The sequence below is a fragment of the Dendrobates tinctorius genome, unplaced genomic scaffold (assembly GCF_039654945.1).
Source record: "Dendrobates tinctorius isolate UK_male_01 unplaced genomic scaffold, ASM3965494v1 ptg000015l, whole genome shotgun sequence".
NCBI classification, from domain to species: domain Eukaryota; kingdom Metazoa; phylum Chordata; class Amphibia; order Anura; family Dendrobatidae; genus Dendrobates; species Dendrobates tinctorius.
The window spans coordinates 32582745-32608876 of NW_027361683.1; the positions used below are offsets into that span (position 1 = coordinate 32582745).

At 44.5% G+C, this 26132-nt stretch overlaps 1 long non-coding RNA gene across 1 annotated transcript; it reads left to right on the forward strand.

Annotated features, from left to right (window-relative positions):
* Window positions 1–1916: 1916 nt before the first annotated feature.
* Window positions 1917–23314, forward strand: LOC141074779 (uncharacterized). Its single transcript, XR_012227207.1, has 3 exons — window positions 1917–1954; window positions 19819–20025; window positions 22874–23314. It is a non-coding gene; the product is annotated as an uncharacterized lncRNA (long non-coding RNA).
* The last annotated feature ends 2818 nt before the right edge of the window (window positions 23315–26132 follow it).

The following is a 26132-nucleotide window of genomic DNA, read 5'->3' on the forward strand; positions in this document are numbered from 1 at the left end:
GCTGGATGCCATGTCGCGTTTGGAGAGCCCCTGATGTGCCTAAACAGTGGAAACTCCCCAATTCTAACTCCAACCCTAACCCCAACCCTAACGGGAAAATGGAAATAAATATATTTTTTTAAATTTTATTATTTTTCCCTAAGGTGGTGATAAAGGGGGGCTTGATTTACTATTTATGGCGTGCTTTTATGTTTGGCAGTAGTCATACGCTAAAAGACACTTTTGATTGCAAAAAATAGTTTTGCATCACCACATTATGAGAGCTATAATCTTCCATATTTTGGTCCACAGAGTCATGTGAGGTCTTATTTTTTGTGGGACGAGTTGACGTTAAATACCATTCTGCGTGTGATAAGGCGGTTTCATTCTTCGGGTCAGTACGATTACAGCGATACCTCATTTATTTTTTTTATGTTTTGGTACTTTTATACAATAAAAACTATTTTATATAAAAAATAATTACTTTTGCATCGCTTTATTCTGCGAGCTATAACTTTATATTTTTTCAATGATGATGCTGTATTGTGGCTCGTTTTTTGCGGGAAAATATGATGTTTTAAGTGGTACCATGGTTATTTATATACGTCTTTTTGATCACATGTTTGTTCGGGGGTATGATGATAAAGCATGGTTTTTTGCCTTGATTTTTTTTTCAAGGGGTTCACTAAAGGGGTTAACTAGAGGGACAGTTTTATAAGATTGGTCGCTACGGACATGGCAATACTAAATATGTGTACTTTTATTGTGTTTTTTTTTTATTTACATAAAGAAATGAATTTATTGGAGAATATTTTTTTTCTTTATTTAGGAATTTTTTTAAAATTATTTTTACACATTTTTTTTTTTACTTTTTTACATTGTCCCAGGGTGGGACATCACTATGTAACGTCAGATCGCTGATCTGACACTTTGCACAGCACTGTGTCAGATGAGTGATCTGACAGGCAGTGTAGGAGGCTTCTTGGTGCCTGCTCTCAGCAGGCACTGAGAAGCCACCTCTCTGCAGTACTCGGAAGGACCCCGCGGCCATCTTGGATCCGGGGTCCTGCAGGGAGGAGGCACTTGGATCAACGCGAGCACATCGCGTTATTCTGAGGGTCTCAGGGAAGCACGCACGCAGGAGCCCCCTCCCTGCGCGATGCTTCTCTATGCCCCGGGAACACTGTGATGATGTTTGATTGCAGTGTGCTGGGGGTTACTGTGCCGGGGGCGGTCCATGACTGCCCCTGGCACATAGTGCCGGGTGTCAGCTGTGATAATCAGCTGACACCCGGCCGCGATCAGCTGCGCTCCCCCTCTGAGCATATGATGTACTATACCGTCCATTTGAATTAAGTCCCAGGGCACATGGACAGAATAGTACGTCATTTGTCAGAAAGGGGTTAAATTCACCAAAAGCCAATAGAATTTTTTCAAACAATCATGTCATCAAGCATAATTAAAAACATACGAATATACTGAAAAAAACAAAATAGAAAACTCAAAACTGCCATATAACATACAAAGCACATCAGATACCTATAAAAACAACCATTAAATACATATAATGTATTGAATAATTAAATATACAAAATCAATAATGATACATGATTTCCCTGTGCGCATTTAGACCAGCAGGATGACATGTCTCCAAGTGAAAAATCCAGAATGCTTCTTAGGTCATCAGCTGCTTTCTTACATGCAGGACCGCCATCAGGGCATTATTAGCCTTACTGGTGTAAGGGGCCCATGAGCTGGAGGGGCCTGCGCTCAGAATTTTCATAAACCGGAGCGCTGTGTGTGTGGAGGGAGCAGGAGTCACTGTGACTGACAGCTGGGAGAGGCAACCAGTGCTGAGCAACAGGAGGGCGGGACTTTCCAGCATCCAATCCGGGCTGAGCATGGGCTTAGTGCAGTTACAGTATTCTCCCCGTCACACAGTCACTGAGCAACAGGAGCAGCGCTGCCCCGGCCGGTGAGTGTCTGAGCCTGTGTTGTTTCAGTGTATGCACGGTATTCTGCCAGGTTCCAGTCCAGTCCCTGAAGCAGATGGATCATCAGTGAGTCGGCTGTGTGCTCAGTGACAGCGTCAGTCAGCACAGCAGCCGCTCACCGAGGACGCTGCTATGTCCTGAGTCTGACCCCTGTCTGTATCATGAAAAGGGCAGAACTGAGCGCCCCCTTACCTCCTTCAGAGAAGAATAAGACTCTGAGCCCAACCTGCCCTCTGACAGGACACAGCCGCCCCCCTCAAGATTCCCTGCATTTACTCTCCAAACTTCTCTGAAAAACTTCAGTCTTCAGAATGGAGCTGTGCTGTCCTGTCAGGGGGCAGAGGGGACACAGTAGCATATCCTTTTCTGTTCTCTGGGGGAGGCAGGGGGTCAGTACACTGCTCAACAGGATTTATAGCTGATGAATAGGCTCACCTCCCAGAGATGTTATGTTACACAACCACACACTACATACTGTACATCTATATATATATATATATATATATATATATCTCTATCACAAACACAGTATATGTTAGGGTATGTGAACACATTGCGGATCTGCTGCAGATTTTTCCGAATCCGTAGGTAAATTGACCTGCGTTTTACCTGCGGATTTCCTGCCGATTTTGTTCAGATTTTGTGCGGATTTCGCCTGCGTTTTTACACCTGCGGATTCCTATAATGGAGCAGGTGTAAAGATGCTGCGGAATCCGCACAAAGAATTGACATGCTGCGGATTCAAAACCGCAGCAAAACTGCACAGAATTTTCCATACCATGTGCTCAGCGGATTTGGTTTTTCATAGGTTTACATGGTACTGTACACCGCATGGAAAACTGCTGTGGATCCGCAGGGCCAAATCCACTGTGGATCCGCAGCCAAATCCGCAGCGTGTGCACATACCCTTAGGGTGCATACACAAGCGTATAACACGGCTGAGTGCTATGTGATGTTTTATTGCATAAAACTCGGCACAGTGTTATACTATGGAGCATCGCAGATCTGTGATTGTTTCTACAGACTGAATTCGTCTGTGGAAAAATAATCTGCAGTATGCTGCTAGTGGCTCTGGAATTCGGATCACACGGACCCATTGAAATCTATGGATGCGTGAGAAACATCAGTGCAGTCCAAATCCACGACCTCAGACAATGGAGAAGATGGAGAAATTAAGTTCCCTGTCTAATCAATGTGCTCCGATTATCTCATGCAAGAGAATCAGATGACACTCGGATGAGAGTTTGAGCCGAGTGTCAGTAGCATAATTGAGACGATTCTCTCACATGAGAGAATCATCACTAGTGTGACCCCAGCCTTACACTTTTTTCAGCTGGACAATTCTTTTATATACCTTAATTATTCCTAATATTCCGGAAGATTTTATAATATAAGTATCCTTCTTCCCAAACCCACTGACCTAAGCAGGGCCGCTATCAGGGCATTACTGCCCTTACTGGATGGGGCCCGATGAGCAGGGGGGCCCGCAGTGGGGCCCCGGTCACTATGTGGAGGTAATATGTGGTCTGGTCATGGCGTGATGGTATTTGTTCCTTGTATGTGGGATTATAGTTTACCTTGTGGTGTTAACATGTGATTCGGTCATGGTGCGGTGGTATTTGTCCCTTGTATGTGGCATTATTGGTAATTTTAAAAATTGAAAAAATAAAAATATACCGAAATTGTACTGGATATTTTAGCAAATGTTTAGTAATTTACAGTAGAGCAGGGCCCAGCCAAAAGAGTCTACTTTGTCGTGGTGGCGGATTAAAAAATCTTTTGGCCAAAACAAAAGCTGTTGGCTATGTGTGTGATCTGGTGAGGACGTGGTGCAGAAGTGGAGTTGTTCCAAGAGAGAGCGGTGGGACTTTGGAAGGTTCGAAGGGTAGAGGCGGAGCTGGGGTGGAGCCTGGGCAGAGTTTCAAGGGGTCCCCAAAATTTTGCCAGAATGAGGCCCCGAAATCCCTAGTGGCAGCCCTGCTTACATCTCCTCCCCATGATGACATGGTGACTTTCTCGATCCCAATACTGTAGCTTTAATTGCTCCAATATTCCTCTGATGGCAGGTCACAAAATGTTTAGATGCAAATGACATCAGCCTGTTGGTACTTGTAAAAGAGATAATATCGGTAATGTGCTCAGAGATTCTGGTTTTTAAGTGTCGTGTAGTGCAACCCATATATGTATTAAATGACATTCTATGCAAACAATCAGATACACCACATTTCTGATATTAGGCCGGCATCACACTAGAGAAAAATATGGAAGAGTGAGAGGTGTAGAAACCACGCATTGCACATGGACCAATAATTCTCTATGGGTCAGCTCCCAACAGGCGTATATTTCTCAGCCGTATTGTACGGTCCGTGCCAATCGCAGCATGCTGCGATTGTCAGCGTATTCCACCCGCAATATGCCAATGCAAGTCTATGGGTGCGCAAAAAAACACATTACACACAGACCAGATGTGTGACTTGCAAGAAATGTGCACCCGGTGTCCTTTAGAAAAGCCAGCAATTCAGTGCGCGATACAGTAAAATCACACTGACAGGTTTAATTAAGAAACGAAAGAATAGATATATACACATAGAATACATATATCTAAATATATATATATATATATATATATATATATATAGTGGTGTAGTGACCACTGTGTCCGCTAGGGGGCACTGTGTGGGTGTCCCAGGATGAACTGATAGCCTTGTCCAGAATGGTAACAGGAGCAGGGTGCTAAAGGATCGTTATGTATGTCAAGGTGGGTGGCCTTGGGATGGAGGCTTGCTTATGTGCTGATCAGCAGAGCTGATCTTTCATTCCAATGTGTCAGGGAGAAGTCTCCAGGTAGCTGGTGAGATGGGTGAGACCAGTTACCTACAAACCCACCCAAGGGTGTGTTTAAGAATGCTATTGTAAAGTGTGTATGAGTGGCTGAAGGACCTTCAATGCAAATAAACTAAAGGAACAAAAAGCGCAATAGGGTCTTATCCGGGTTATTGTTAGAAGAATAAATAAAAATTCACTCACCCTTTCCAGGAGGGGTTCAGGCATGTAAGATCCGCAGTCAGTTTGCTGCACGTCCAAAGGTCAACTCCGTGACCGCCAGAACCTCAGATTTTTATAGAATAAATTTATGGACTTCAGTTCGCTGCTTGACAAATTCACGAATCCAGGTTATGAGAAAGATTAACTGTTTATTTACCAACGCGTTTCAAAGTGTATACCACTTCTTCCTCAGGGGATGACATATATGACATATACTGTATGTCATAAATTTATTCCATAAAAATCTGGCTGAAGGACCTGTGATGAGGTCATAGCCATGTGACCCAGTGGGCGTGGCTACGGACCATATAAGGTGGCCAGGGTAGGTCACATGGAGTGATTGCTGGGACCTGGTTGGTCCATTTTGGAAGGTCCCGTCTGAGAGAGATAGGGCTGTCTTCCTGACTGCAAGTGAATGCTGTGTTTAATGGCTGCACGTGCCTGATAGTTCCCTAGAGGGAATCGACGTTTGCAGCGTGGTGAAGTGGCCATAAGGTAAACCCAGAGAGGGGATATATCTGTGAGGTGGAAGAGCCTGCGTATGGACATGGCACACAGGGATAACAGAGTGAAGCTCTGTCATGGATGCTATGCTGTTAATATGAACTTTATGTTGCTGGCCTTGGTTTATGATGCCTAAATAAACCGCATGGAATGTGATTGTTTTTATGGAAAACCTGTGCCGGATGTGATTTATTGGCATCCCTATTCCCTTTGCCCTGTAGCGGTGGCAAATGGGTTAATATTAATGGGTTAATGTCATCTTGTAATTTGAATGTGACATTAAGCCGATTAATAATGGAGAGGTGTCAATTAGACACATCCATTATTAACCCTAGACTATTAAACTGTTAAAAAACACACACAGACATTAATTAAAAATTATTTTAATGAAATAAAGACACCTAGTTTTTGACAAGATTTATTGCTCTGGTAATCCAAAAATAAACCATCGACCTGTAACAAAAATAAAACAAAAAATCAACCATATCCTTACCTCTCCGCTGCTCAGTCAGGTCCCCCACTGCAATCCATCAGAAAGGGTTAAGTGGTTTACACAGGGACCGGTGCTAATGCGACCAGCCCCATGTAAACCACTGCCAGAATGAATTATTTCATCTCTGCGCAGCCTCCCTGGCTGCCCTGAGATGAACTAATTACCGTGGGAAAGTTTCTTCCTTTTTGTCCCACGCTCATCAGTTCACCTCAGGTCAGCCAGGGGACTCCGGGCAGCCTCACTGACGTCACTGGCTGACCTGAGGTGAACTAATGAGCGTGGAAAAAAAGTATTCAGACCCTTTTACAATTTTCACTCTGTTTCATTGCAGCCATTTTGTAAATTCAAAACAGTTCCTTTTTTTCTCATTAATGTACACTCTGCACCCCATCTTGACTGAAAGAAACAGAACACATATGGCCAAGGAGCACAGAGACAGAATTGTGGCAAGGCACAGATCTGGCCAAGGTTACAAAAGAATTTCTGCACTACTCTAGGTTCCTAAGAGCACAGTGGCCTCCATAATCCTTAAATGGAAGAAGCTTGGGACCACCAGAAGTCTTCCTAGACCTGGTCGTCCAGCCAAACTGAGCAATTGTGGGAGAAGAGCCTTGGTGCGAGAGGTAAAGACGAACCTCAATATCACTGTGGCTGAGCTCTACAGATGCAGTAGGGAGATAGGAGAAAGTTCCACAAAATCAAGTATCACTGCAGCCCTCCACCAATTGAGCTTTTATGGTAGAGTGGCCCAATGGAAGCCTCTCCTCAGTGCCAGACATATGAAAGCCTGCACAGTGTTTGCTAAAAAACACATGAAGGACTCCCATACTTTGAGAAATAAGATTCTCTGGTCTGATGAGATGAAGATAGAACTTTTTGATGATAATTCTAAGTGGTATGTGTGGAGAAAACCAGGCACTGCTCATCACCTGCCCACTACAATCCCAACAGTAAAACATGGTGGTGGCAGCATCATGCTATGGGAGTATTTTTCAGCTGCAGGGATAGGACGACTGGTTGCAATTGAAGGAAGATATCCTGGTTGAAAATCTCTTCCAGAGCACTCTGGACCTCAGACTTGGCCAAAGCTTCACCTTCCAACAAGACAATGACCTTAAGCACACAGCTAAAATAACAAACAAGTGTGTGACCATTCTGGACTGGTCCAGCCAGAGCCATGACCTAAACCCAATTGAGCATCTCTGGAGGGACCTGAAAATGGCTGTCCACCAACGTTCACCATCCAACCTGATAGAACTGGAGAGGATCTGCAAGGAAGAATGGCAGAGAATCCCCAAATCTAGGTGTAAAAAACTTGTTGCATCATTCCCAAAAAAAACTCATGGCTGTACTAGCTCAAAAGCATGCTTCTACTCAATACTGAGCAAAGGGTCTGAATATTTATGACTGTGATATTTCAGTTTTTCATTTTTAAAAAATTTGCAAAAATTTCTACATTTCTGTTTTTTTTCAGTCAACGGAAACGGATATGCCTGCTGTTTTTGACTGTTCTCAGAGAAAAAGCACACCACAACTTTCTCAATTCACCGTAACATCTCCGCCTGCTCCTCCCTCACGGCCCAGCAGTTTGTCTGGTTCACCGTACTCTGCCCTCTCTCAGTCCCCTTTAAATACAAGTGATCATGTCTAGTTATGAGCAAATATGTTCGGAAAATGATCACCAAACATAAATTCGGCACAACCGGATTCATGATCAGACACATGAGCAAAATTTTATAAAATCAGGAAAAATCAGTAACATTGGGTAAAAAGTGCAGGAAAATATTTGCATTGAAACAAAAAGTATTTTCAGCACTTTTGCAAAGATAATGGTGGTGTATCATGAGCGTGAGGCATGTGTTTGATGAAGGGAGGGGATTTGCAAGGCTCAGAGGAGCAGCGTTCTTGTAAACAGCAATTTTTTTTTCCTTACTTTATGTGTGCACATTGCGGGTAGCCAATCAGGGTGCAGAAAACATCCTTAATGTCCTGACATTGTATCATTGGCTGCTGAAATCACATGTTCCTCTCCACATGAAGAGTAGACATCTTGTTTTAGTGCCATTTTGACACTGAATTTGCGCAGAGAGGCTGCTGGCAGCATTAGAGTCCTAATCCACAGGCACAAAAAAATTATTCTGTTACTAACGTCATAAAGTAGGGGACAGCTCACTTTCAAATTATTTGTAATATCTAGTCTGTTATGGAAGCCTAATCCACAGGCATCAAAAAAATTATTCTGTTGCTAACGTCGTACAGTAAGGGACATCTCACTTTGAAATTGTTTGTAGCATCTAGTCTGTTATAGACACCTGATCCACAGGCCCCCTAAAAATTCTTCTCTTACGAACGTCATACAGTAGGGGACAGCTCACTTTAAAATTATTTGTAGTATCTAGTCTGTTATGTCAGAGGCCTTATCCACAGGGACCAAAAAAAAATTCTTCTGTTACTAATGTCATACAGTGGGGACATCTCACTTTAAAATTGTTTGTAGTATCTAGTCTGTTATAGAGACCCTATCCACAGGGACCAAAAAAAAATTCTTCTGTTACTAATGTCGTACAGTAGGGGATATCTCACTTTCAAATTGTTTATAACATCTAGTCTGTTAAAGAGGCCTGACCTATTTGCTCCAAAAAAATTCTTCTGTTACAATTGTTGTACAGTAGGGGACATCGGACATCTCACTTTCAAATTGTTTGTAGCATCTAGTCTGTTATAGAGGCCTGAAAGCTCTAAATGCTGTCCCAGACCACGATACCTCATGCACGGCTCATTTCTGCAGTGGCATACTGCAATTTGTACTGTTGGTGAATTGAGGCCACTTTCCTGGTGTCTGTCCCTCATTTGATGTGTTTTGGCAGCTTTTGGGGCAATTACAAGGTGTTGTGCATGCGTTTGTTTTTGCCTCCCATTGACTGTTCAGTTATTTTCAACGAATATTTGACGAATAAATCGTCGAATATTGCAAATTCGCAATCGTAATCTGAACTGGACATTGAAATATTCGCTCATCTGTAATCAAGTCCATTTATGTGCTTTAAAACTAGGGATAATCAGAGGAGGGGACAATAAACAGGATATCTCCCAGATCATTCACGCCCCCTGAACAAGTACAATTGTGAAACGTGCGTTGGAGTTCCTCCTGTCCACATTCCATTGAGGTTGGTTTCTGTCCTTATTTTTATATGGCTGGTCACATGATCTTTGGATTCATCTAGACTCTGTCATTGTCCTATATTAGGTAGTGGATTCACAAGTGTTTCTTTTGTATTCAGGAACCTCATTTGTTTTTTATATATTAAGGATTTTTTCAGCAGGTCTGTTTTCTGACCAAGTTTTACTGCATTTGCACTTTAAAAAGGGGTGTGGCAAAACCACAGAAATGACAAAAAAGACCCAACTATAAGAAAAGGTTTTCATTGGCAAATTAGGACAGAAACAGGGAAACTCATGGGGAACATGTGCAAAAAACATACAAAAAAGTGTGACAGTGCAAAAAAGAGGGCGCAACGACCATTGGATCACCACTAAAGTCACCACATATATAATATTGTCATGTGGAAGCCACCCATACAGTTAAATTGAGCATTGGAGGAAAAATCAATGAATAAAAAAGCCAGAGTGCAATAGCCCTGATTCGGGGCTATTCTGTTCACTGTTATCCACCCCCACGCGGTGTCCACAGCCGACTGAATAACCACAGACATCAGGTCTCGGGGATAACAGCTGCTTTACTTCAGCAGAACGAGGAGCTGTAACATGGAGTAATGGTAACAGTTCGCGTGGGGAATCCACAGCCAACAGTTCAGGATTGGATTCTGACACAGAATTGAGGTTCTGGAGCTTTAAGAACCTGTTTTAGTTAGGAGCAGTACTTGCAGGTAATTATAAGAGAGTTCAGTCTATTGGTGGCATAAAGGCAGAACAGGGAATATATGGCAATATATACAGACCTGAAATCCCATATTCATTTCCTCAGCTGGTCACCGTACATGCAGAAATATACTTGAAGTAAATAACACATAATTTGCGGTGAGGTGGGGGACCCTCAAATTCCTCAACACTCAGAGCAATAGGTTCTTCTGTACACCGACCAATAGGATAACACTCAATTCTTGTGTCAGACTTCACATTGTGAGAATAATATAAATCAAGAATATATGAGATTAGTGAGTAATGGATTCATTGAAACCATATAACAGTAAAAGGGATAACTTAGGGGTGAGTTGAAGTACACAAAAGCTACTCCCAGTCCAGGGTTACTTAAAGGGACATACCCAGTCTGGACCGTGTCACTACAATAGTACCTTATAATAATATCATGACCATAGACCATATGGGACCACTACCTAAAATTAGGCAGGCTACCAGTATATATAAAAAAGGTTTTTCAGATATCTGATCTACATGTATCCATTCATAAATACTCTTCTCACACCAGCAGAGTAAATACTCTGTATGCGCCCAATATGACAAGCTCACCAGTATCTATAAACAGAATCTCACAGGAGATTGGTGCCTCAGTATTGGTTATACCAGGGGAATAGTTGAAGCAGGTCACAGAGGAACAGTGCCTCAAAGACCGCGGTAACACCAAACTGTAACAATAATCAAAGAACTGGAACAAGTCAGGATAATCTAAATCATATTACCTCAAAATTGGTGGCAGTGTATGCGGCGGGCCAGGTCAGTGCGTCACCCCAACGTGCGTTTTGGAGACGGACTCCTTCGTCAGGGGAGGTGATAATATGTGAGACCGCTGGTTTAAATCGCCATCACCCGGATGTGACGACACCACAAACCGGATGTGACGTGTCCACGGCCATGTCAACCCGGGATGCTCGATGACGTCGGCGTCATGTGGCAGGCAGCATCAGGTGGATACCCGAGACCAGCCTCCACATACAGACGCAGCAAACCATCGGGCGTGTCGGGGCAGGGCACGCACATGTGCAGGGCCGTGGTGTCTTCAGATCCTCCCTCTTGTAAATGACAGCAGGAAAGATATACACCTAAAAATCTACATCTAACAACTGGACCTAGGAGAACTCAATTATGGCACCTGCCAGAAGCAAATTATCAATATATAATCAAAATATAATGATAATCATGTCATACATTTCCCATATCCGGATATTTTAATGGGCTATCAATCAATGTTTAAAAAATTAGGAAATGCTCACAAATCATCCACTATATATACCATGGGTATTACATATCACTATAAATGTCATGCAATGCATTATTTGAGACAGAATTCCAAAGTGAATATAAATATAAATATAAACAACTATACAGAACATATGAAAGAACATGGTTTTAGATCCATAACATATTATAGCAGGTTCCAACCACAATAGGCTCCAGAAAAATGTGAAAATCCCGTGTATCAGAGGTGCGGCTTTAATCCAGACGGAAATGTAATCTAAAAAACAGATAAAAACAATAATTAAAAACAAGCAGAACGCCCCATTATATGTAAATGCACCGCTCCAAAGTAGGAAGGCAAATCACAAGAAGGGCACGTAACTAATATTTTCGTTAAGTCCATGAGGATGGACTGTATTTAGAGCCCAGATCAAACGAGTTTCTGTTTGCGCTAAACGTTGTGAGATCTTACCCCCCCCCAATCCCAAAATCAATCATGTCAATCCCTTGGTGTCATTAATTCCCTTGTTCTTATGGTTCATAATAAAAAATTGTTTTATCTATATGCAATATTGTATTAATAAAATTTGAATATCATTTTTTTCTAATTTGCTCTTTGGTCCATTTTTGTTTTGGGGTATTTAAAACTAGGGAGAGGAAGGGACAATAAACAGGATATCTCCCGGATCATTGTGGTGTGTTAAAATTTGTGCCAAAACTAAAACAAATATGGGCTAGGTAGGTGTCATCAACAGTATAAAAATATTTTCTCTATAGAATTGGTATGTTACAGCAATCCTTCTGTCAAAACATATTTTTAAATATTTTTAACATGCACATTTATTGAGGATTCCTTAAAAATGGACCAAAAAGTATTAAGTGGAATTTCATGAAATATATTTATAATATTACTGGCAGGCAGGAGAGACACACCTTCCCTGCACTGAATACGGTCCTTTATTTGAGGTACAGAATGTTCTCCCGGGGAACATATCACTTAATCCTTTACAATCATTTCCAGCCTAAATTCCTTAATATTAAAACATTGGAAATACTGCTATTAGTAGAACATACGGTGTCAGAAAAGGAAGAGACAATATTTTGGTGTAATTAGGGTAAGACAGTCTTGAAATTTGGCTCCACTGCATATGTGTAACTATAACTACCCATGTAGTAGGCATAGTTGCTGCTATGGAGCCTAGTAACCAAAAAATCGTAACACTATGTAACAAATTTTTATTTCTTTTTTGTTCCAGGGTCCAAAGTGTGTTTTCCTAACCCATTATGCCTAAAACAAATAGAAGATAGTTGTTGTTTCACAAAAACTTTGGTTTTGTGATCAGGACTAGAGATGAGCGACTTTGCCTTTTTTCTGGTCGAGTCGGGTTTCATGAAACCCAACTTTCGCAAAAGTCGGGTGGAACGAAATCGGCCGATTATCATGAAAAGTCAAAGGCCGACTGAAACACGAAACCCAATGCAAGTCAATGGGGAAGCAAAGTCGTCAGGGAGTGGAGGACAGGAAACACACCTACAGTGCCCTTTTGAATGCCAAAAACATCAATTCTGATTACTGAAGCTTTTCAACCTTAATTTACTTCATAATACTAGTTACGCACTGAAAAATGGGGGTTATTTGGCTAAATTTGTGGGGGGGTAGGGCTGGCTCCAGGTTTTCATGTGCCCTGGGCCAAAGAGCGCCTCTTTAACACATACCACAACTCATGATGCTCCGATACCACAGAGAAATAGCGGCATACTACAATGAAAAGTACTTCACTTTTACATCTCATGACTGATATCCATTTTTAATAGCTCCAAAAACGGACAGTATATTACTCCACACAGTATTATGGCCACCGCATAGTACGCTATACAGAGTAATGAGGCCCATCTATTTCTCCATACAGAAGCATTGGTCCCATACAATGTTTGAAACAGTATATGATGAGCTCCACATAATGCTACAGTATATGTTGGTCCCCATGGATGAAGCTCCACTGTTTAATGGGCCCAAATAATGCTCCATACATAATGGGCCCCATTTCTAATGCTATAGTGTATAATGTGCCCTGTAAATGCTGCTCCAGTGTCTGCTGTCCACCTTTGGAATGCTCCTGTGTATGGTGGGCCCCATATATTATTCTCCAGAGTATAGTGCTCCCCAAAAATTACTGTCCCAACATTGAAAACAATTAAATAAGTCTCCTCGCTATGGAATCCCTGTACTAGTCTGGACTCCTCGTCATCCCCACCATCAGAGACACTTGATTGCACTATGAGGGACCCTGTGCCCGTGCCCGAGCCCAAGAGTTGGCCCACCCACCTGTCCAGGGCAACGGCACTCACACGGTTGCGTGCGCTAGGTGGTGACGCCGGCCATGGGGGGGAGGAGGCAGCCTAGTTAGGGAGGTTTACAAAATGACATATGTTGATGTGGGACATTCACCTGCTGCTAAAGGCGAAATTGGTCAAGTCCCAGGAAGAGGCGGACCAAAGAAAGACATTTTTCTGTCAACCTATGTGTCATCAGGGTAAGGTGTGACAAAATCCTTGGAAACCCATGCATGGTTCATTTTAATGAAGGTTAGATCATCCACATTTTGGGTCGACAGACAGGTCCTTTTTTCTGTTAGGATTGATCCAGCAGCACTGAAGACTCTTTCCGATAGCACACTTGCAGATGGGCAAGCGAGCTCCTGTAAGGCATATTGTGCCAATTCAGGCCAGGTGTCCAGTTTAGCTGCCCAATAGTCAAATGGGAATGACCTGTGAGGGAGAACATCGATATGGGAGGAAAAGTAGTTTGTAACCATAGTTGACAAGTGCTGTCTCCTGTCACTTTAAATTGATGCAGTATTACCAGTCGTGTGAGCGGGACTTGAAAAATCAGTCCACAACATGGTCATGAAACCCCTGTCTCCAACGCCACTTCTGATGTGTGCACCACCAACACCTCTTGCAAGTTGCCCCCGGCCCCTACGGCTCGTGTGACAACCATCACCACTGCTGTGTGCTGGGAATGCCTCAACCAACCGGTTTACCAGAGTTGCTTGTTTGTTAGTCAATATTAGGTTAAGGTTCTTCTGTGGCATGATGTTTTGGAATTTGCCTTTATAGCGTGGATCCAGGATGCTGGCCAACCAGTAGTTGTCATCGTTCATCATTTTGGCAATGCAGGGGTCCCTTTCTAGGATCTGCAAGGCATAATCTGACATGTGGGCCAATGTTCCCGGTGTCAATGATGCACTGCGAGTGCTGGGTGGAGGAGCACTTTTAAGAAAATCCACATCCCTCCAGTCACGCACAAACCCAGTACCAGACCTTGCCATGCCAACATTTTCTCTTGCCCCACGAGAAGCATCCTCCTCCCCTAAATAATCATCCCCATCATCATCCTCCTCCTCCTCTTCTTCCTCCACCTCGTCCACGACAGTTCCCTGAACAGACAATGGCTGACTGTCATCAAGGCTTCCCTCCTCCTCTTCCTCATCATCCTCGGCTGCAGATGCCTGCTCCTTGATGTGCTTCAAAGTCTGCATGAGCAGACGCATAAGTGGGATGCTCATGCTTATGATGGTGTCGTCTGCGCTTACCAGCCGTGTGCATTCCTCAAAACATTGAAGGACTTTACAGAGGTCTTTCAGCTTCGACCACTGCACACTTGTCAACTCCATGTCTGCCCTCAAAGTGCCTGCCCGTGTATCCTCCCACAAGTGCATTATGGCCTGCCTCTGTTCGCACAGCCGCCCAACCATGTGCAGGGTGGAGTTCCACCTTGTTGCAACGTCGATAATTAGGTGGTGCTTGGGAAGGTGGAGCAATCGCTGCAGCTTCTGCATAAGACTGGAGTGTAGCGGCGACTGGCGGATGTGCGAGCACAGTCTTCGAACCTTATGGAGCAGGCCTGTTAACTCTGGATAATTAGTGAGGAAGCACTGCACCACCAGGTTCAAGGTGTGAGCCAAGAAAGGTATGTGTCTAAGTTTTGAAAGGGCTGTGGCTGCCACAAAATTCCGGCTGTTATCACTAACAACCTTGCCTGCCTCAAGATGTAGACTGCACAGCCATGACTCAGTTTGTTGCTGAAAGTAGTCGGCCAGTACCTCCGCCGTGTGTCTGTCGCCCAAACACATCATCTGCAACACAGCCTGCTGACGCTTTCCACTAGCTGATCGATAGTGGGACACATCGTGTGCACCACTGTCAGCTGCGGATGCAGTGCTCATGCGACTGCGCTCTGTGGACGAGCTTTCGCTTCTGGAGGAGGAGGAGGGTCGAACGCCTACAGCCAACTGTTTCCTATACTGTGGGCTAGGCAGCACTGTGCCATCACAGCTGTCCCCTGTGGACCCTGCATCCACCACATTAACCCAGTGCGCAGTGATGGACACGTATCGGCCCTGGCCATGCCTACTGGACCATGCATCAGTTGTGAGGTGCACCTTTCCACTCACTGATTGCTTGAGTGCATGGACAATGCGGTCTTTCACATGAAGGTGGAGGGCTGGGATGGCTTTGCGAGAAAAGAAGTGGCAACTGGGTAGGTCATAGTGTGGTACTGCATAGGCCAAGAGTTCGCGGAAAGCTGCGCTTTCAACCAACCGATAGGGCATCATCTCTAACGAGATTAGTTTGGCAATGTAGGCGTTCAAACCCAGTGTATGCGGATGAGAGGATGAGTACTTCTTGTCCTACTCATAGTCTCTCGTAGGGTGAGCTGGACTTGAGAGCTGCATATGGTGGAACTAGCGGTGGACATTGCAGACTGAGAGAGGGTTGATGATGGTGATGGAGTTGGTGTTCTTTCTGATGGCCTAGATTCAGTCTTTCGTTGCAATAACAGTGTGATTCCCTGACTGATTTGCCCTTGCGACGACAATTCAATATTTGCTGCTGGTGGTGTGCTAACCAGTGGACTTACAGTGGGGGAAACAATGTAGCGTTGCTGACTACCTTCTTTGGGAGCAGTAGCACATGTGGTATGTGAGTTTTGGTAGTCAGTCCACGCTTACAAGTGCATGGTGGTTAAATGTCTTAGCATGCAACTGGTATTCAAATTTCTTAGATTTTTCCCTCGGCTAAAGGTCTTTGCGCACTTCTTACAGATAACCTTTGCCTGATCATTAGGATTTTGTTCAAAAAAGTGCCACACTGCACTCTTCCTACTATGGAAGACATTTTGAGGCCTTGCACGCTGTGCTAATTTGACCGTCTAGCCAAGCTGTCCTGCAACTCTTTTGCTTTTTGTAACCCGTTTTTGGACTGCTCCGGGCCTGCCAGATAGCAGCTGTTGCGATGTCGATGCCCACTGCGGATGCTCCTCCTCCTCTTGTGAGCTATTGGCAGCGGCACCCTCTACCCTCAATGGATGCCAATCTGGGTCAACAACTGGGTCATCCATCACCTCCTCTTTAATGTCATGTGCACCTTCCTCTGTGTCACCGTGTATGGTGGTATAGTGTGCGGGAAGGGGCACCTGAGTCTCATCAGGGTCAGAATCCGGTTCTGTACAATGCGAGGACAATGTAGTGCTCTGAGTGAATGTACCAGCAGAATCATCTATCAGTGGCTGTGCATCAGTGCACTCCATGTCAGATTTGTCATGATACCAGTGCTCGGTGACCGGCACTTCTGGGGTTAATGTTCTGATCGCAGTGCAGACTCTCACCTGCACACCTGGGACCTATTAGGGTGGCCTCTTATTGGTTCTGGGGAGGCTTCTTATAGCCTCAGGAAGCTCCCATCCCCCGTCAGTTATACTTTTGCCCTTGGCATTGTGTGGTGACCCCTGAGTGTGTTAGTGCTGTGTTCTGGTTGCTTGATTCCTTTGTGTATGACTCGGTCTGTTCTCTGGATATCGCTTTGGATTCTACTTGGTACCTTCTATGTCCGTTTGGTCCTGACTGTCCATTCTGTCTCATCCCTGGTACTGTATTGATATCTTGTGTATGACCTTTGGCTTTGTCTGACCTCCCATCTGTTTATCCCTCCTGTACCTCGTTTGCCTGTATTCTGCCTGACCTCTGCTTTGCCCGACTCTGAGTTTTCTTCCTCCTCTGAAAGCAGGATGCTAAGCCCCGCCCCCTGGCAGTCACATGACCGTTCACATGACCGTAGGTCCTGTGCCGGCTTTCTAATATTCTACATTCAGGTCCCGTGCATCTTTATTGTCCAGCTGTTCTTGTCCCCAGGGGTCCCTACGGTGCGGGTGAGTCCCTGCTTAGCGGAGGCTGTACGCCGGCGCTGTCAGGACCCTGACAAGATTCATCCTTGCCTGGGTAATTCACGATTTGACTTGATATCCCAGGCATGGTATGTGAAAACAGCTCCATGGAGTAATCCGTAGTGTGGCCTGCCGCATCCTTCAATTTTGGTTGAGGTGAAGGACACAAGGAAAGGTGAGGTTCATGAACATGAGCCTCCAATGATGACTCAGTGCTTTTATTATTTAAAACTTCAGAAGAGGAGGCGATAGAGCTGGAGGCTGAGTCAGCAATGTAAGCCAAAACTTGTTCTTGAAGCTCCGGCTTTAAAAGCGGTTTACCTGCTCCCAGAAAAGTGAGCCTTCGAGGCCTTGTGGAGCCAGACGATGACGCAGGCTCAACACCTCCTGCATTAGGTGCTATTTTGCTTTTGCCACTACCAGCAGATCCACCACCAACACCATCATTACCAGCTGCCAACCCCCGCCCACTTCCAAGGACTCTTCCACCACACTTCCTCATTTTTGGGGAAAATGTACCCAAAAAACCACCAAATATATGGTACTGTAAAACAAGTTACAAGGTGTATATAGTAGTGGGGAGAAGTTGAATCTCTCTAGACTTCAGGACACAGTTGGATTCTGTCAGGCCCTGTTTATTTTACACCGCAATGTGACAGGCAGATTATGGATGGTGTAATAAATGTGGATAGAGAACTGTTGAGAATTGGAATCTCTGTAAACTTCAGGACGCAGTTGAATTCTGTCAGGCCCTGTTTATTTTACACCGCAATGTGACAGGCAGATTATGGATGGTGTAAGAAAGGTGGAAAGAGGACTGTGGAGAATTGGAATCTCTCTTCACTTCAGGACACAGTTGGATTCTGTCAGGCCCTGTGTCTATAACACTGCAATGTGACCGGCAGAAATTGCCTAGTGTATGACAAACTACAAGGTGTATATAGAATTGGGCAGAATTGGAATCTCCCTAGAGTGTAGGTCTGTAAGAACGGACAAACTCCTCGGCTTTTCCTTACAGAGTCACACACTTAGATAGCTTCAATTTGGCCGTGATAACAGCCGTTACACGGTACTGAGAGAGGAGCGTGCACGTACACCGCTGTCCGGTGTATGTAAAATTGTCAAGCTCCGTGTTTTTGTATACAGACTGACACACGCTCTCTCTCTCTAGTTTTGAATGTAATCAAACAGCAAATATACTAAACTGTTTGAAAAACGGACAAAACTATAAGGTGTAGGTTTGTAAGAACGGACAAACTCCTCGACTTTTCCTTACAGAGTCACACACGTAGATAGCTTCAATTTGGCCGTGATAACAGCCATTACACGGTACTGTGTGAGGAGCATACACCGCTGTGCGGTGTGTAAAAAAATGAACGCTCCCTACCTCACCAGGACAAAACAATACAATTTGGATTGCTTTTAAAAAAGCAGTTTGAACACCAGTGTGCGCACAGCAATGCAGCTAGCCTTAAAAGGCAGGTTAATCACCACCAGCGCTGCTGCACAAAAGCAAAAATCTTCACCTTTCACTGCACAGTAACTACAGTGAAAAGCGCTAGCAGCAGAAGCAGTTTTTTTTCTTTTTGCCTTCCTAATGCTCTCCCTACAGAATCAGAAGCTGCAGCAGCTCTCCCTATTCTGAGATCAGCATGAGTAACATGGCGGTCGGCGTCCCCGCCCTTTTATACTCCCTGTGACGCCACACAAAGCAAGCCAATCACTTGCATGCCCTTCTCCAAGATGGTGGTGACCGCTGCCTATGTCATCACGTTGCCCACAGTGTCCGTTCTTCCTGATTGGCTGAAAAAGGGCGCTAAAGCATCTTTTGAAACGTGACTTTGGCGCTAAAGTTGCCGACCTCATGGCCGACCGTACGCTTAGGCCGGGTTTCGTTTCATGAAACCCGACTTTGGCGAAAGTCGGCGACTTTTGAATTTTTTCGACCCATTTCGCTCAACTCTAATCAGGACAATGAAATTTTGAAATGTGTCTGTTTTTGGGAAAATTCTAGATTTGTATTCAATACTGAGTAGTCTTCTAGAACAGGGTTCCCCAACTTCAGTCCTCAAGGCCCACCAACAGGTCATGTTTTCAGGATTTCCTTATTATTGCTCAGGTGATAATTGCTTCACCTGTGCAATACAAAGGAAATCCTGAAAACATGACCTGTTGGTGGGCCTTGAGGACTGGAGTTGGGGAACCCTGTTCTAGAATATTATTAAACTGCTAGAATTGTGCAGATGTTTCTACAATGTTCCAGAATTATCTAGACGTTTCTAGAAAGTTTTAGAACTTTCTAGAATGCTCTCGGACTGTTCTATAGTAGTCGTAAAAGTATGAAAGCACAGGTGACTCGAAACCAACATTTCGGTTTATGTTATCACTGAGTAAGAGAATAACGAATCAATTATTTGTTTTAGATGCATCAAGAGGTCGTTTGCGCCCAGCAGATTCATTTTGCTACGTATGTGGACAATTTATAAAGACAAGAGCGAGAAAGTATTTTGTGAAAGCATGTCGTATGATGTTCGAGGTCTACAAGTCATATTTCGGCATGCCTGTCGGGCATCAAGACAAGTCCTGGGCACCTCATTTCACATGAAAATTTTGCAAGAAAACTCTTGAAGGTGAGGGGAACAATTTCTGCTCGTTTAGATGGCAGTGCTTTATTTTGTAGATTTTCACCGATTTAGATCTAGTACAGTTTAAGCAGGGGCGGACCTACCGCCCGTGCAGCTGTTCATTGAACAGGGGCCCCAGGGGAGAGGGGGCCCCTTCCCTCCAGCACCGCATGGCTAATTATTTCAAAATTCAAATTAGCCATGTGTAGCGCAAGGAGGAGAGCAGTGCTGCGTGAGGCGGCGGGAGCAGGTCTGACTCCTCCTGAGCAGGGCCGGCATTAGGGGCAGGCACCTGCCTAGGGCCCCCACTCCCCCAGGGGCCCCCAGCCAGCAGCACATCACGCAACTGCTATGGGGCCCCTATGAGGCAGGGGGGCCAGTCTGCCCCCAGCACTGACTCCACCCCCCCGCATTGAAGAAGGCAATGATGGAGCCTGGAGGAGAAAGCGTCAGCTGATGCTCCCTCTCCCATCATTCCCCGCTCTGCCTCTGACACAGCGGGGGTGCAACGTCATTGCGCTCTCACTGTGAGCCAGACAGAGCAGGAGGAGACAGAAGCAGCCAGCAGTGCAGGGACGAGGAGAAGGTGAGGAGTGTGTTGTTTTTTTTTAAATCAGTGAGTACTGGACTGTGGGGCCATGCTGGGGGGCTATATACCATGCTGGGCTGTATTATACCATGCTGGGGGGGCTATATACCATGCTGGACTGTATTATACCATGCTGGGGGGGCTATATACCATGCTGGGTTGTATTATACCATGCTGGGGGGGCTATATACCATGCTGGGCTGTATTATACCATGCTGGGGGGGCTATATACCATGCTGGGCTGTATTATACCATGCTAGGGGGGCTATATACCATGTTGGGCTGTATTATACCATGCTGGGGGGCTATATACCATGTTGGGCTGTATTATACCATGCTGGGGGGGCTATATACCATGCTGGGGGGCTATATACCATGCTGGGCTGTATTATACCATGCTGGGGGGCTATATACCATGCTGGGCTGTATTATACCATGCTGGGGGGGCTATATACCATGCTGGGTTGTATTATACCATGCTGGGGGGCTATAAACCATGCTGGGCTGTATTATACCATGCTGGGGGGCTATATACCTTGCTGGGCTGCATTACATCATGCTGGGGGGGGCTACATACCATGCTGGGCTGTATTATACCATGCTGGGGGGGGCTATATACCATGCTGGGCTGTATTATACCATGCTAGGGGGGCTATATACCATGTTGGGCTGTATTATACCATGCTGGGGGGCTATATACCATGCTGGGCTGTATTATGCCATGCTGGGGGGGCTATATACCATGCTGGGCTGTATTATACCATGCTGGGGGGCTATATACCATGCTGGGGGGGCTATATACCATGCTCGGGGGGGCTATATACCAAGCTGGGCTGTATTATACCATGCTGGGGGTCTTTATACCATACTGGACTGTATTATACCATGCTGGGGGGCTATATATCATGATGGTCTGTATTATACCATGCTGGGGGGCTATATACCATGCTGGGTTGTATTATACCATGCTAGGGAGGCTGTATACCATGCTGGGTTGTATTATACCATGCTGGGGTGGCTATATACCATGCTGGGTTGTATTATACCATGCTGGGGTGCTATATACCATGCTGGGCTGTATTTTACCATGCTGGGGGGGCTATATACCATGCTGGACTGTATTATTCCATGCTGGGGGGCTATATACCATGCTGGGCTGTATTATACTATGCTGGGGGGGCTATATACCATGCTGGGCTGTATTATACCATGCTGGGGGGGCTATATACCATGCTGGGCTTTATTATACCATGCTGGGAGGACTATATACCATGCTGGGCTGTATTATACCATGCTGGGGGGGGCTATATACCATGCTGGGCTGTATTATACCATGCTGGGAGGGCTATATACCATGCTGGGCTGTATTATACCATGCTGGGGGGGCTATATACCATGCTGGGCTGTATTATACTATGCTGGGGGGGCTATATACCATGCTGGGCTGTATTATACCATGCTGGGAGGGCTATATACCATGCTGGGCTGTATTATACCATGGTGCGCGGGGCTATATACCATGCTGGGCTGTATTATACCATGGTGGGGGGCTATATACCATGCTGGGCTATATTATACCATGCTGGGGGCTATATACCATGTTGGGCTGTATTATACCATGCTGGGGGGGCTATATACCATGCTGGGCTGTATTATACCATTCTGGGGGGCTATATACCATGCTGGGCTGTATACCATGGTGGGCTGTATACCATGTGGTGCTGGGCTATGTACCATGTGGTGCTGGGCTATATACTATGCGGCTGTGTTATATACCATGGGGGGTACATTTTACATTATATTCTATGGGGAGGTGGGCTGTATTATATTCTATTTGGGGCTACATTATATTCTATAGGGGGGCTGTATTATATTTATTATATTCTATGGGGGCTGTATTATACTATATGAGGAGGGCTACATTGTATTCTATGGAGGGGCTACATTATACTATATAAGGGGCTGCATTATATCCTATGAGGAGGTTGCCATATATTCTATACAGATATTATATCCAGCCCTGCATAGCCTCAATATTAGATAACAACAAATAACAAATAACTTTGTTGCCCTATGAAGGGTGGGGGGGCAAAAAATTTCTTGCACAGGGGCCCACTACAGTCTGTGTCCGCCCCTGAGTTTAAGGAGTTGCAATTGACAAAATTTTCACATATGTTAATGCACTATAGTAAAATATGTATTAAGTAATGTGCAACATTTCATGCTTTTAAATTTATATAATTATTTATATCTGCTATGTTACAGGTTGCTACAGGGAAGAAAAGAGAGCCATGAAGTTGGCTATCCTGCGAACTTGGCAGCACTTGACCGACCACTCAAGCAACTGCTACTCCTGCATGGTGGATCCTGCCAAATGTCGCACAGGCAAGAATGCGACTCAAACAGTTTATTCAGACATTCCTTCTTCCATTGCCCCAGTACAATAAATACTAAATTTTTCTGGCCTGTGGTCATAAAATCAAAGTTTGTGTTGAATGTAGTCATTTTTCCATAGTCTTTAAACATAAGCAGTTGAAATATTACACTTGGAAGCCAGGAACAAAATTGTGTTACATAGCGTAATCAAAACAATTTCAGATATGGTCTAAGGTAGTCATTAATAGTATTCTCATCTTAAAATAAAACTAATTATCATAGAGGTCCTAAGGTAAAAGGAACTCTCATCTGTCCTACAATAAAATCCTTCCTTTCTTTATAAATGAATTGTCTTTCAGATTTTTTTTTTTTGCATGAGCCAATCATTGTGATTACGAGACAGATTTTTAAAGGGTTTTTCCACCTTAACAAAATTGGTGCCAAACAATTGCATACTTATAAAGGTGATACTCCTGCTCCCCTGGTCTGGCACCCTTTTTTCCTCTCACTACTTCTCCAGTATACAACACCAATTCATCATTGCTGTTTTTCGAGTTTTCCGGTGATATGTTTTCCTTTTCAGTGGCTTTAGTATTTGTGCCTTACTCTCTAGAGATTTGCACCACTTTTTAACGCCTTTACGACCTATGATGTATATACACATCATAAGTCGTGTGCTTGCACACCTTGCCTATTCCGGCATTGAGCCTGCATGTTTTCCGATGAAATCAGCTGACGCGTACCCCTAACAAGCACAGGTGGTTGTGCGAGTGTGAGTTAGTGTGAGCTAACAGACATAGAGCAATAACGTGTGGGTCGCGGCCACATGTTGCAATAATTACAACAACCATCAGTACTATACAGTAAAGAGATTTCAGGTGAATCTAGATATTGAGCTCAAGCTAGCGTAGAAAATTTTCATACCTATGCTAGCACAAGAGCGCTACAAAAACTAGGCAATAGCATAAGCTTGTCACTGAGTGAGATGTTATTTATGTTTTAAATTATACTAATTTTGAATACCGAAGCTGGTTATAGTGCTTTATTTGGAAATACTATTATCATTCAAAATATCTTATAAAGATTACCTCTATAAAGTAGTGAAATCTCATGTAATAAAGTATAAAATAGTCTAATGATCTCACACTATTTGTGGTTTTAATAGAGCCTTATGTATTATAATTAAAATTAATAACATTTTTTCTTTACTTTAGACATCTTTAGTTAGAAATCTTTTGCCTTAGGTGTATGTTGTGAATTCTGTTTCTGGGCTCCCTCTGGTTGTTACTGAAGGTAGTGGAGCTGGTCAGATTGACAGAGGCTTGCCACCTGATAATGATGATGACGATTGGAGATCTGGGGTTTCTGACTGGAGTATTTAAGACAGCTGACTTCCTTCAATTCCTGCTGGTGATTTTCTTCCTGTGCCTTCTGAGGTCTGATGTCTCCTGCTCTGCTCCTGCATGGTTCAGCTAAGTGGTTCATTTGCTAATCTTTTTGCATTTGATCTGGTTTTGTCTATCTCTGTTTTGTGCGGGTCAGCTTGCTCCTGCTGGGGCTGTGCTGGATCACCGCCCATATGTTACTACTTGTGTAAGTTTGTTTTGTCCCCTGTTATATTGGTCACTTTTTGCTTTGTTTTCAGTATATACCAGAGTGCTGATATAGTGGGGGCAAAGTCATGTGACTTCAGTGTTTTTTGTGTATCAGACGTGTTGGATTTTTCAGGGTGTTTTGCATGATTTCAGAAAGTGTCTTTCCTTTCCTGTCCTGTCTAGTCAGTTTGGGCCCCATCATTTGCTCAGTCTGTTTTTCTGCCTGCGTATGTGTTTTCATCTTGTCTCACCGACAATATATGTTTGGGGGCTATCTATTCCTTTGGGGTCTGCTCTGGGGCAGTTTAGATTTCACCTTTCTTGCTTTAGGCTGAGTTAGCTCTCTGGCTGTGCCAAGGCGTCTAGGGCATCGTAGGTACACTCCATGGCTACTGCTAGTTGTGTGGATAGGATCAGGGGGATCAGGGGTCTGCAATCGGCTAGTTACCAACCTCTCTGGTTTTCTGGTGGCTTAGTTTGGTCCTGCTATCCTCCTCAGTGACCCATTCATAGCAGATGTATGTGTAAGAAAATGAGCCAGAACAGAGACAGCGGTGTCATGGTTAGGACATGGTTAATGTCCTGTTTCCTCAGGGTTAATTTTGCTGGCCTCCCTTTGGATCTGGGAGGAGTATTTATACTCACTCCAGTCTAGGATTCCCGGTCAGCTATAATGGCAGGAACACTGCACTGTACTTGCTCACTGAGCGCGTGTCCTGAGTACAAAAGATACCTGTGGAGCGGGGCAACATCGGTGAAGATGCGTGCTTCAGACTAACAGGACCTGAAGCATGTGACTGCTGGGGGCGTGGCCTAAGCTCCACAGAGCTAGGAGCAGAAGGAAAACTCCTAGAAAGGTAACTACGGGACAAGTTACAAAGGGGCATAGGCAGAGACAGAAACCAGATCAAGCCGGGGTCAAAGCACGAGATAGCACAACAATACCAAAGGGTTAGACAGAATGGATAGTCAGGACGTAGCAATAGATCAGAAAACCAGAACGGGCAATAGACGGTACAATAGGGACAAACTGTAACGGAGTAACAATAGCCAAGCCAGGAGGTCAGAACTGGAGAAGACAATAGTACCTAAACGTGAGACAGAGAACAGAGTGAGGGGACAGACCGGGTCATACATGGGAAGCAAACAAGCAGTGCAGTATACACACACACTATGTGGGTCAGACACACAGCCAGAATAACAGCATAGCTGACAGGGAATCCTAGTCTGGAGTGAGTATAAATCCTCCTCCCAGATCCAAAGGGAGATCAGCAAAATTAACCCTGAGAAAACAGGACATTAACCATTTGCTAACCATGATAGTACCCCCATCTTAATGGGGGGCCACTAGACCCCCAGGTTTCTCAGGGTATCTGGCATGAAAAGCCTGCACCAGTAGATCAGCGTGCACTGAACTGGCCGGAACCCATGACCGATCCTCAAGGGAATATCCCTTCCAATGAATAAGGTACTGAAGTCTCTGGCGCACCCACCGTGAATCAATGATGCGCTCTACCTTGTATTCCAGTTGACCCTCTACCAATACTGGTGGA